Here is an 11,528-nt window from a genome sequence, read left to right as displayed (position 1 = left end):
TGATATCTGTCAAACTGTATTAAATATGTATAAAATATATATTTTTCTTTAAACAAATGAATTAAAAATTTTAATTCTTTGTTCATTAGAAAGGAAATCTGGTGGATACAATGAAGCTAGAACAGAAGGATACTCTGTTGCTATGTTCAATACCTTTGAAATACTTGTTGCTAGGCAACTAAATCTAGAATGTAAATTACAGCCAACTAGAGCACAGGATTTAAAATCCCTTTCGTACTTGCAAGTCTCAAGTAAAAATGTCTATACTAATAGATGGTGTTAGAAACAACAGCAAATAAGGTCATACTAGAAAGAGTATGGAAACCTCAAACTCACATTTTGGTAGGTCATTTGCAACATCTGCTCTACAGGACAGAATCACCAGTATTTATGTATGTGTGAATACAGAAACAGAGAGCTGGAATGACTTTTTGTTTGCTAAGTGTCCATTTTGAGGAGATGCTATTTTCTTTCTCTCTACTTTTAAATATTTGGGAACATGCTCTAAAATTTGTTGTGCTGGTTACTTGTACTTTGAAAACCAATGGGTTTACACTCTATAGATTGTGAAGGAAAATAACAGTGACACAGAGATAAATACATGGCTGTCTGTTTAGTTTCTGTAGAGTTACAGTACTATGCCGCATTATTACTGAAAATGTTAAAAGTTTTCTCAGGAGGCCTACGGAGTTACGATACAAAATAATGTAATGTACAAAATCAATTTGGCTTAACTATTTTAACTCTTTCCTTCTTCATGCTTGTAAATTGAAGTTTTCAAAATAAATACAGGGAATTTTATACTAGTTTAGTCTTAAAATGCTACATTTTTAGTAAGCAGTCATTTGCTACCACAAAAGAATCCTACTCCATAATAATTATAGAATATCTTATCAAGAGACATGGAGCCATAGCATCATTTTACTCACAAGCAGGAGGCCTTGTCCCGAATGCCTGTTGGCTTTTGTGGGCTCTGGGCATTCTGTGGAGTAAGCCCAATATTTACTTAATCACTTTGCAGGAGCCTCCAAAGCAGTCTTTTTAAGAAATGATGTTCAGCCTGAAGCAAATTCCCAGTCACCTTTCTACAAAGACATAGCACGAAGTTAACAGACATGTTTGACTCTATCTAAAACAAGCATTAAGTGACAAATTTATATTTTTATGATTTTAATCACTATTGCTCAGATTTGACAACTATAACATTTTCCGCTGAAAGTGCTATGTTCTGATGAAAAAAAAAACTTAGAAAAAGAAAATTATGGAACAATGTGGATCCACACAATGTTGGCACATCCCTTTAATCCCAGCACTCTAGAGGCAGAGGCAGGCAAATCTCTGTGAGTTTGAAGCCAGCCTGCTCTACAAGAGCAAGTTCTAGGACAGCCAGAGCTACACAAAGAAATCATATCTTGAAAAACCAAAAAATAAAAAATAAAAAAAGTATGGAAAGAAAAAATAAAAAGAAAGAAAGAAAAAATATTTATGTAATATATCCTAGAGTATTAAAAACATATGATTGTTTGGAATATCTACCTATTCATGACTTCATTCATTAGGACAAGGTCTCAGGTTATATTATCCTAATTTATTTTGTAATCTTAAACATCCCTCAATATACTACATTGTGTGTATGTGTGTGTGTGTGTGTGTTTTCTAGAAGTATTAACCCTGTGTTTCACGAGTGAGAAAAGCCAACAGAAGCCTGGAGAATGGATTGAAGATTTGGGTCAACAGCAATTGAACTAATGTAGTCAAGAGTTAGGCTATAAAGATGAAAGGTACAGTGTTGGAAACTGGAAAAGGGGAGAGCATGTAAAACTACATGAGCCATTAATTAATATGCCAAGTGTTGGTTAAAAATAAAAATTGTGATAAACTTTTTAAATATATGTGTTGGAGAGTTGCATGTAATAATAGGAATAAAATACTGGTTTAAGGGTCCAGGATAGGAAACAGAAACGTAGGAATATAAAGTTACAAGCCTAAAGAGATGGAAGCTGACAGCCATCGACTCTGACAGTAAATTAGGATTCACTTTTAACAATGGTTTCCTTTGCTACCACTAGCAGCTCTGTCAACAACCTAATGCTAACTTTTTTTTTTTTTAATTTTTATTTTGCAATACAATTCAGTTCTACATATCAGCCACGGATTCCCTTGTTCTTCCCCCTCCTGTCCCCCCCTCACATCCCCCCAGCCCGCCCCCCATTCCCATCTCCTCCAGGGCAAAGCCTTCCCCACAGACTGAGATCAACCTGGTAGACTCAGTCCAGGTAGGTCCAGTCCCCTCCTCCCATGCCGAGCCAAGCGACCCTGCATAGGCCCCAGGTTTCAAACAGCCGACTCATGCAATGAGCACAAGACCCGGTCTCACTGCCTGGATGCCTCCCAAACAGATCAGGCCAATCAACTGTCTCACCCACTCAGAGGGCCTGATCCAGTTGGTATAAATCTTTCGCCTTCTACTAATGCTAACTTTTACAACAGCTCTCTGCAGCCAGGAGTTAGCTTTTCATGACAACCCCCCCCCCTCCGTCCCACCACCACCACCACTAACAACTGACAACTGCCATGGACCAAAGCTAACTTTTAATGAGTTCTCCGTGACTCCTAGTACATCCCATCTCATCCGATAAACTAACCAAATGCCCCTACGTGACTGCTCGCTTTGCGTTGTTTCATATCATTTCGTGCTATGGGAAATCAGCTGTGTTAGGAAAGCTGCAGGTTTGGACAAATACTATTAACTGTATTAGGAGAAGCTGCAGGTTTTCACAAGCATCAATTAGCTGAAATCGTCTTAGGGGGAATTGTAAATCTTAAAATGCAGTATGTCTCTAAGTGTGAACTTAGAAATTGTACAGATTCTTTTGTCTATGCTTAATGCTTACTTCTTACTATAAAAAAAGGGCCCAGACATTGAAGCTGTGCATTAACAAATCCCTATCCATGCCCCAGTAAAGAGCGCTGATGCAATTCATTATGACGCTGAAAAATAAAGACATGAAAGTAGAAGTGGGGGGATTTAATAGGAGTGGGAAGTAAACAAAAGAGCATAGTAGGTGTGAATATCATTGAAATATATTATGTCCATATATGAAACTGTCATAATGAAACTCATTATGTATAATTAATATACCCTAATAAGAACATTAAACCAAACTGTCTTTGGCGGAGCAGCAAGAGTAAATCAAATACCTAATCCTTTGAAGATTGCTCAAGATTGATTTGGGAAGGTGCAAAAAAAAAAGTATGAAAAGGTTTAATGACATGGCTGTGAGTCTAACAGCTTAGAAAGTGTCTTTAGTAATCCAAGCAAATTGCAACCAAATAGCTTATCTGTGTGGCATATAGAGATGTTGAAAAGGAAAGTTCCCTATCTATTAGGGAAATGGTTGAGATATTTTTGAATACTTTGGAGGACTAATGAGTAGATACAATAAAGTACACAGAAGAACCCATCATCACTTTCCATGAGAGGAAGGTCTCATTACTGACAAGAAAATGTATGTGAAGAAGTACAAGAATGTAGAATAGGTTCAATATGGATAACGATAAGAATAATGAGGAGGAGGAAGAAGAGAAAGAGAAGGAAAACATGCCTGAGTACCAGGATGTGATTGTGTGCAATCTGGAGTCTTCTGTTTTTGCACTGTTTACTGTGGGAAGTGGTATTTAATAGAGCACTTTATATCACTCAGAACATTTTATTCTTTTTACTTTTATAGCTACACCATGAGCTCTTAATTTAATTTCCCTACTGGGGCAGAGAGAGGGCTCATTGGTTAATAAAATCATTACTTGAATGATTAGATGAAGGCTAGACAAGTTTGTCCTTCCGGATACTTATTTTCTTTGTATTACTTACAGTTTAAAAGTTTCAAAATATAACTTTGTCCTGAAAATTCTGAGTAAATTTATTCTTCAGTTCAACAAGTTAGGTCTGTATCGTCTATTTACTTTTTCCAAAGTGTGTGACACAATGCCTACATATTTTGTGTATTTATTAATATTTCATTTGCTATAAGCAACAATCATTGTCAGATAGGCACTACACTATACTGGATGTCTCACCTTCACAACACAGAAAATGAGATATGAGTTTCTCAATAGGTAAACTCTCAAAAGCTGGTTACTGTTTTAGAATATTTCGTAAGAGATTTAATATGCATATTTCTTTATGAGATACATCTGAAGACTAGTCATGGAAACTGGTTACATTATACTTCCAAGAATCGTCCTTCCTTTTTTCAGGAATGATTTCCTTAGTATTCTCAGAATTCTTGTTTGGGTGCTCAATATTCTCATATGTACAGCTATTATTTTTCTAGCCAGCTTTATTTCTTCTAAATTTTTTCATGGTCTCAGATTTTGAAAAAAAAAAGTTATTTCCAAAAGAGTAAAATCAAATATAAAGACTGTCTTAGTTAGATTTTTCATTGTTGTGAAGAGGCACCATGACCATGGCAACTCTTATAAAATAAAACATTTAATTGGAATGGCTCAACTACAATTTCAGAGGTTCGATCCATTATCATCATGGTGGGGAGTATGGCGGCATGTAGGCAGATATGGTCCTGGGTGAATAGCTGAGAGTGCTATATCTTACAGGCATCAGGAAGCCAACTGAAAGACACACTAAGAGAAGCTTGAGCAAAAGAGACCTCAAAGCCCACCCCAACAGTGACACACTTCCTCCAACAAGCCATACCTCCTAATAATACCACTTCCTTTGGGGTCATTTGCTTTCAACTCATCACAAAGATCTTTGAATATCATCTATCATCCCAAGGTACTCTCCCTGCAATCCACTGTTGTTGATTGTTTTGCTGAACTAAGATATCTACTACAGTAGATAATATAATATTTGAAGTACAATTTTTACAATCAAATTTTCACTCTGATAGGAAGAGATGAAGGACAAGTAGTGATTTGATGCCAATACAATGAATACATAATATAGTCATAAATATATATTAGTATTTTCTATGTCTTCTTTGAATAATATGACTAGATAAATTTTCGTGGACAATTAAAATGAAGAATTAATGTTTTTCAAGCCAATACGTATTAAAGTCACAAAAATCAAAACATCATCATAACTACTGGTACAAAAACAGACATATAAACCAATGCAATGTAACTGGGAAGCTATGAATAAATGCACTCATATATGGTCAATACATTTTCAGTAGTAGTGCCAGAAACACATAATAGAGACAAGAATAATTTCTTCAATAAATGAATTGAGGAATATACTCATATGCAATTAAACCCTTACCTCCCACTATATACAAATATAAATTCAATGTGACTTTAAAACAAAATGTGAAGCTATGAACTACTAAAAGAAGACTGAAAAAATTGACCTAATGTTTTTCTGCACAATAAAGTAAAAAATTAGTATATGAATGAGAGGACCTACAAAATGGGAAAAGTGTTTTGCAAAATCTAGTCTGGTAATTGGTTAATATACAAACCATGTATAAATAAGTCAGTTCTCTAAAAAGAAAACAAAGACTAGACATCTTCAAGGCTGGCTCTCAGAATTCCCCAGTTGCCTGTAGTTCTATAGGTAGGGTTGAGGCATCATGAGCTTTCCTTGTCCATGTTAGCAGGTCTATTGCTGTAGTCTCTGTTCAGTCAGTATTTAGGCAGTCATGTTGGTGAGGCTTTATGGAAACAGCTTCTGACATTCCTAGGAGACACAACTTCATAGCAAACTCTCAGCTTCTCTTGTTCTTATAACATGTCTGCACCCTCTTCCACAATATCACTGAGTAATGATCTTCCCTATGGAGAACATGTCAACTGGTTATTGAATACCAAAAGGTCAGCCCTGAAAACATAAATACAAATAATGTTATACAGGCTAAGCAGGTTGTACCTGTGTGTTTAGGAATGAATTTGTGTGTGTGTGTGTGTGTGTGTGTGTGTGTGTGTGTGTGTGTGTAATAGCAGATAATGAAAAAGGGGTGATGAATTTGAAAAAGAAAAGGAAGGGGAATATGAGAGGGTTTAGATGGAGGAAAGAGAAGGGGAATCTTATGTAATTGTATTTTAATCTCAAAAAATATATATAATTTTTAAGTCGCTTCTCAAAAAGTGACCTACAAATGTATATGGTCATATGAAAAATTCTCAACATCACTCATCCTGGAAATGCAGATCAAATTCACAGTGAGATATCATTTTGCAATTGGTTACTGCAGAAAAAAATGAATGAGAAATGTAAAGTTAGAAAGAAAAGGAAGCCTTGTTACACTACTGGGATGGAAATCAGAAATTATTAACCTAGGAGGAATAGCAAGAAGATTTCTCAAAAATTTAAAAATAAATAGTGTATACATTTCCCCCACTACTTTTCACAAGCAGTCCTTAATATCTGCTTTCTCTCCTAGTTATATATTGGGAAACTCCACTGGAAAGGATACTTCTGTTATTAGCCAAGAATATATTCTTCTCCTTTGACTTTGAAAAAGTTAGCCATTTTCATTTATTGTCACAAGGGGAAAGAAGTTATTTTTAAAAAGCAAAGAAAAATGCATGAGTTTTGTGTATTTTTCTCTAGCTGAGTTAATAATATAGTTAGCATGTGGAAACAGAGCTAAATTTCAGTTAGGTGATTAATAACATTTATGTGTCTACCAATTTGGAAACGGTTTGACTAACGAGAATATAGAAATTCAGAAATACGATGTACTTATCCGAATTTAGACCTTACTTAAAAATAGTTAACTGTGTTAGCTGTCTGAAATAACTTGGAGATGCTTTTTTTTTCTCTTACTCTCTTTCTTATCGATTTCAGATTGCTCAGGCTTAAAATCTTTCTGTCTCGGGCTGCAAAATGTGGAGTTTAAAAGAATGTTCCATCACACACACACACACACACACACACACACACACACACACACATACACACACCTCAGAGAAACTGTTGATGACAAAATTATAAAGATGTGGGAGAGACTATGTTGACTAGTTTGGTGTAGCTATATATAATAATGTTTTGATTAGATTCCAACTTTGGCTTAATTTTTGCTTGTTGTTGTAACTAATTTCATTATTATAGATTCCTCAGATTTTTCCTAAGCTGACAGTTTCAAATTGTTATTTTCAAGGAACTTATTTTATTTTCAGTTTTCAAGATTGTTTAGCATAGTATTCATATTCGCTTTTTGTTAAATATTTTTTCCATATCTGCAGCAATGTATTTGGTCTCAATCCTGAAACTATGTGTATAACCACCTCTCTTTCTCTCTTATATGTCTCTGTCTGTCACCTTTTCTATCTCATTATGAAATTTCTCAGTTTTATCAAACTAATGATAACTCTTTGTATTTTTGTCTGCTTCATTGATTAATTCTTTCCTGTATTTTGCTTCATTTCATTTGAACAATCTAATGAAAAACCTCTTCCAATGTTTTCTTGTTTTTCAAATACATGCTGCTAAAGGCATCAGATTCCCTGAAACTACAGTTATAGAAAGGTGGAAACTGCCTGACATGTGTATTTAGAATCAAACTCGGGTCCTCTGCAAGAGCAGTATATGATTTAACCTCTGAGCCATCTCTCCAGTTCTTGTGTCTTTTTAAATACTTTAATTAATTCTTTGAGAATTATAATGTAGTTCATTATATTTTGATTATATTCTCCTCCGGCACTTCCTTTTAAATCCACCTTTGATTCCATATCCACTTATCTTGGTATAATTTTTTAAAAATCCATAAAGTCCAATTGGTGCTCTTGTGAGAGTGGCTTATTTGACCTATCAGGGACCATATGCTAAAAAAACAAACAACAATAACAGCAAAAACTAACACTCCCTCCCAGCATCTACCAGTTACCAATAGCTCCTCCTCAGCTGGGGATGGGAACTTCAGGACTTCAGCTCAAGTTTCCACTGGTCTTTCATAAACTATAACAATATCTGTAAGTTTATGTGTGTAAATGCTGTTGTGTCTTAAAACCATTATTTCCTTATAGCCATTGACCACCTCTTCCTGTGAAATGATCTCTAAGCCTTAAGAAGAAGAGATGTGATGTGGATGTCCCATTTAGTGTTGAGAACTCCACAGTCCCCTATTCTGTGCACTTTGACCATTTGTGGGTCTCTGTGTTAATAGCCATCTGCTACAAAAAGAAGTTGTTCTGACAAGATTTGAGAAATGCACTAATCTATGGATATAATGAATAAGCAGTTAGGAGTGGGTTTAATACTGTGTCCATTTTGAAGAGTAATATTAGTGGGATTTCTTCTAAAGCTTATGACCAGTCAACAATAGTTTCTCGGCTCCATTATTGGGGAAAGATATGGGTTTCAACTTATGAAGCATAGCATAATCCCAATCAGAAAGTCACTGGTTGCTCCCATGACTTTGTGCCACTATTGTATCAGTGGGGATATTGTACCAGGACAATTATTATTGTAGCTTTCAGGCTTACCATTCATATCCAGCAGAAAAATATGTCTCTTCTTTTGATTATTGACAGCTGGCAGCTTTCAAATGCTAGCACTAGTCCCTCTTTTTTTTTGGATCATATCTGAGCAAGATGTGGACTCCCTTCTTTTGCACCAGTGAGAAATTCAGCTCATATGGTCCATAGCCTACTTTGGTCTCAGAATCATCATCAAGGCTTCACCCCTTAACTACCAAAAAGACTAGGTAGTCTTGCTTCCTGATCTTTCAAGCCATTTTTAGACAGTCTTAGAAAACCACCGTGTTTACTAGAGAAAATATGGGAATGATAAACTATATGTTTCTGGTGCATGTGTAGTATGCTCATTAGCATGAAAACATTTGTGGTCCATGGCCAAAATTATTCAAACACTAGACAGTTACCTAAAAACATCACCATCACTGATTTTTCTTCTCTTTGCTTTGTCTTTATTTAAGAATTACTTCCTATTGCCTAAAATAATCTTTAAGCATGCTGAAAGCTGTTGGTCAACTTATGTTATTGTGTTTCTTTATACTATATTTCAGAAATCATCTAATGCCTGTTTTATAGATTAAACAAATCAAAGGCATAAGTTTTAATAACTGAAATAGGGGTGAGATATCAGATACCTTCTTAAAGTAATTCTGTGACTCATGCTTTGGCCTAGAATGGTCTATGTTCACAGATTAAAGCTCATGCCTATATTCTGGCATAGAATAATACCAATGCTATATGCAGACATACAATCGTTCCATTGTGACCCTTGATCATTTGTTTCGAACATGGCCCCATTCTCTACAACATTCAGAATACTTAACAGGCTTGGTTTTGCTAGTGGTCAGTGCAGAAAAGGTCCTAATGTGATTAAAACTTCTGCCAAAGAAACAGGTAATATAGGTATGATTTTACATCATTTTTAATATTTTCTTCTAAGGAGATATACACAATACTGTATAGTATATTTCATGATTTCTCTTTCTTTCTTACTTTTTTTCTTGTTTTTATTGCTTTCCTCAGATAAATCCTACTTGGTAATACCATTTTTACATCTAATTGCTTTTGCTTACGTTTTCAGATTATACATCTCTCTCCGAGCTATTGGCTTACTTTTTAATTTTCATCAAGGAAATGCTTCAGGGAGCACAGATTCAAAGGGAAAGACACAGGTACATAGTTAGCAGGGAATTCTGGTTTTGTTTTAGTAGTTCATGGATGACCTTGAACTTCTGATTCTCCTTCTTCTACCTCCCAAGTGCTTGAATTAAAGCATTGTGCCATCATGGTTGGTTTATTTGGTGCTGGAAATCAAACCCAGTGCTTTATGAATGCAAAGCAAGCCTTTTACTAACTTGGCACATACCCAGCTTGGCACATGGATATGTTGAGTCTGTGGATGACTGCCTGTATTCTCTTGATTATTGTTTCACACACTGAGAAAGCAAATGGAGAATGTTTCCCACTCTTGTTCCTGAGTGGTCATGTAGGTGACAACCAAGTATTAACTCTGAGTCCACATTTGTCAGTGATCCATGGTGATGATCGTCTAGCATGTAATATGTAAGATGTAAGCCTACCTGGACCACCTTCCGACCTTCTTCTTTGCATCCATACACCATCTGTTCACTCCTTCCTACAAGAAACAAGATCTCATCAGGTAGTAAGAATTCTACTGACTGTTAGAATAAGAAATGTTATATTATTTTCCAGAAATATTTTCCTTATGCTCCATTTCTACATATTTCTAGGAGATGAGTGTTAATAATTAAATGCAAGAATGTTTGTTTTAGGTCATCATTAAGAATGGAAATATATGGAAAGGGGGGACACCTTGCACAGCCTTGATATAGGAGGAGGGGCTTGGACCTGCCTCAACTGAATTTATTGGGCTCTGCTGACTTCTCATGAGAGGCCTTACCTTATTGTAGGAGGAGATACAGGGTTGGGGTGGGCTGAGGGGAAGGCTGAGGAGGGTGGAAGGAAGAGAGTGGGATCTGTGATTGATATGTAAAATGAACAAAAAATTTCTTTAAAAGAATAAAAAAAATAAGAATGGGGATATAAATACCAGAATGAAGAAAATAAACATGGGTTTAAAATATCAATAAGTGGACTGGCTGGGGGGGGGGGGCGGGAGGGGGGAATGACTCAGCAAGTGAAAGCACTTGAGTTCGATCCCAAGAATCCATATAAAGAGGGAATGAGAGAATTGAGTGCACACAGCTGGTCTCTGACCTCCAAACATATGTGTGCCATGCATGCCTCCTAGACACGTCATACACACATTAGTGATTATCATAGATTCAAAAATACAAATCAGTGAGTGGAAAGCAGTGATTTGACAGATTTCCAGCTCCCACTCTGTTCTGTTTTCTGCCTCCACTTTTGAACACTCTTTATTCTTGCCAGGGGCAATATAAACACACCACTGAATCACTCCTTTTTCTATTTTTGTTTTATGTCCTTACTTTGAAGTAAAATCATGCTTGCATAACAAATATGTTACACAGTTCTCGTGGACCCTTCTTTCCCATTTCCCCATATATATTTTTGTTTTACAATCACATTATATTTTATGCTGTTTAAATATATCCTTGGGCAGACTCTAATTCTGTTCTCCTCTACTTGAGATTTTAAATTACATATTTTGGAGCATAAGGCCAGGATTTTTAAAAAACTATAATAGCTACATCTTTTATAATATTACCAGTTACCTCCTGCACACTTGTTGAGGACAATGGTGCAATTTCACGACTGCTGACCCCTTGTGACCATATCATCTTTAATTTTCTCAAATTCTATTAATTATATGCAGTCTTATATGTTTGCCATATTCAACTTCCTGAAGCACAACTCTACCTCTAATACTATCTTAAGTCCCTACTGTGTCTTTCACTCATCTCTTTACTCTTGATATTATAAAAGCACACTGTAGTTAGGAACTGTTAAAAAAACATTCTTGTAGTTCATATATCATGTGGAAGAACATTCATTAGCACATTGTTCATTGCTTTTCTCAATCCCTTGAGTCACCATGCTTTGCAAAGAAAGAAGGAAGAAAGATATGCATGCATAGGTATTTTATA

The 11,528-nt window shown here is 35.7% G+C and overlaps 1 long non-coding RNA gene across 1 annotated transcript in view; it reads left to right on the top strand.

Annotated features, from left to right (window-relative positions):
* The first annotated feature begins 214 nt into the window (after window positions 1-214).
* Window positions 215-11,528, top strand: part of LOC131894620 (uncharacterized) — a 31,683-nt gene continuing 20,369 nt past the window's right edge. The window contains exons 1-2 of the long non-coding RNA XR_009374970.1: window positions 215-342; window positions 9,521-9,611. This is a non-coding gene — a long non-coding RNA (uncharacterized LOC131894620). The remainder of the gene's footprint in view (window positions 343-9,520; window positions 9,612-11,528) is intronic.

This window comes from Peromyscus eremicus, chromosome 17 (genome assembly GCF_949786415.1).
Source record: "Peromyscus eremicus chromosome 17, PerEre_H2_v1, whole genome shotgun sequence".
Classification (NCBI taxonomy): Eukaryota; Metazoa; Chordata; class Mammalia; order Rodentia; family Cricetidae; genus Peromyscus; species Peromyscus eremicus.
Note: the sequence above shows the minus strand (reverse complement) of the source record. Positions and strands in the feature narration are given on the sequence as shown.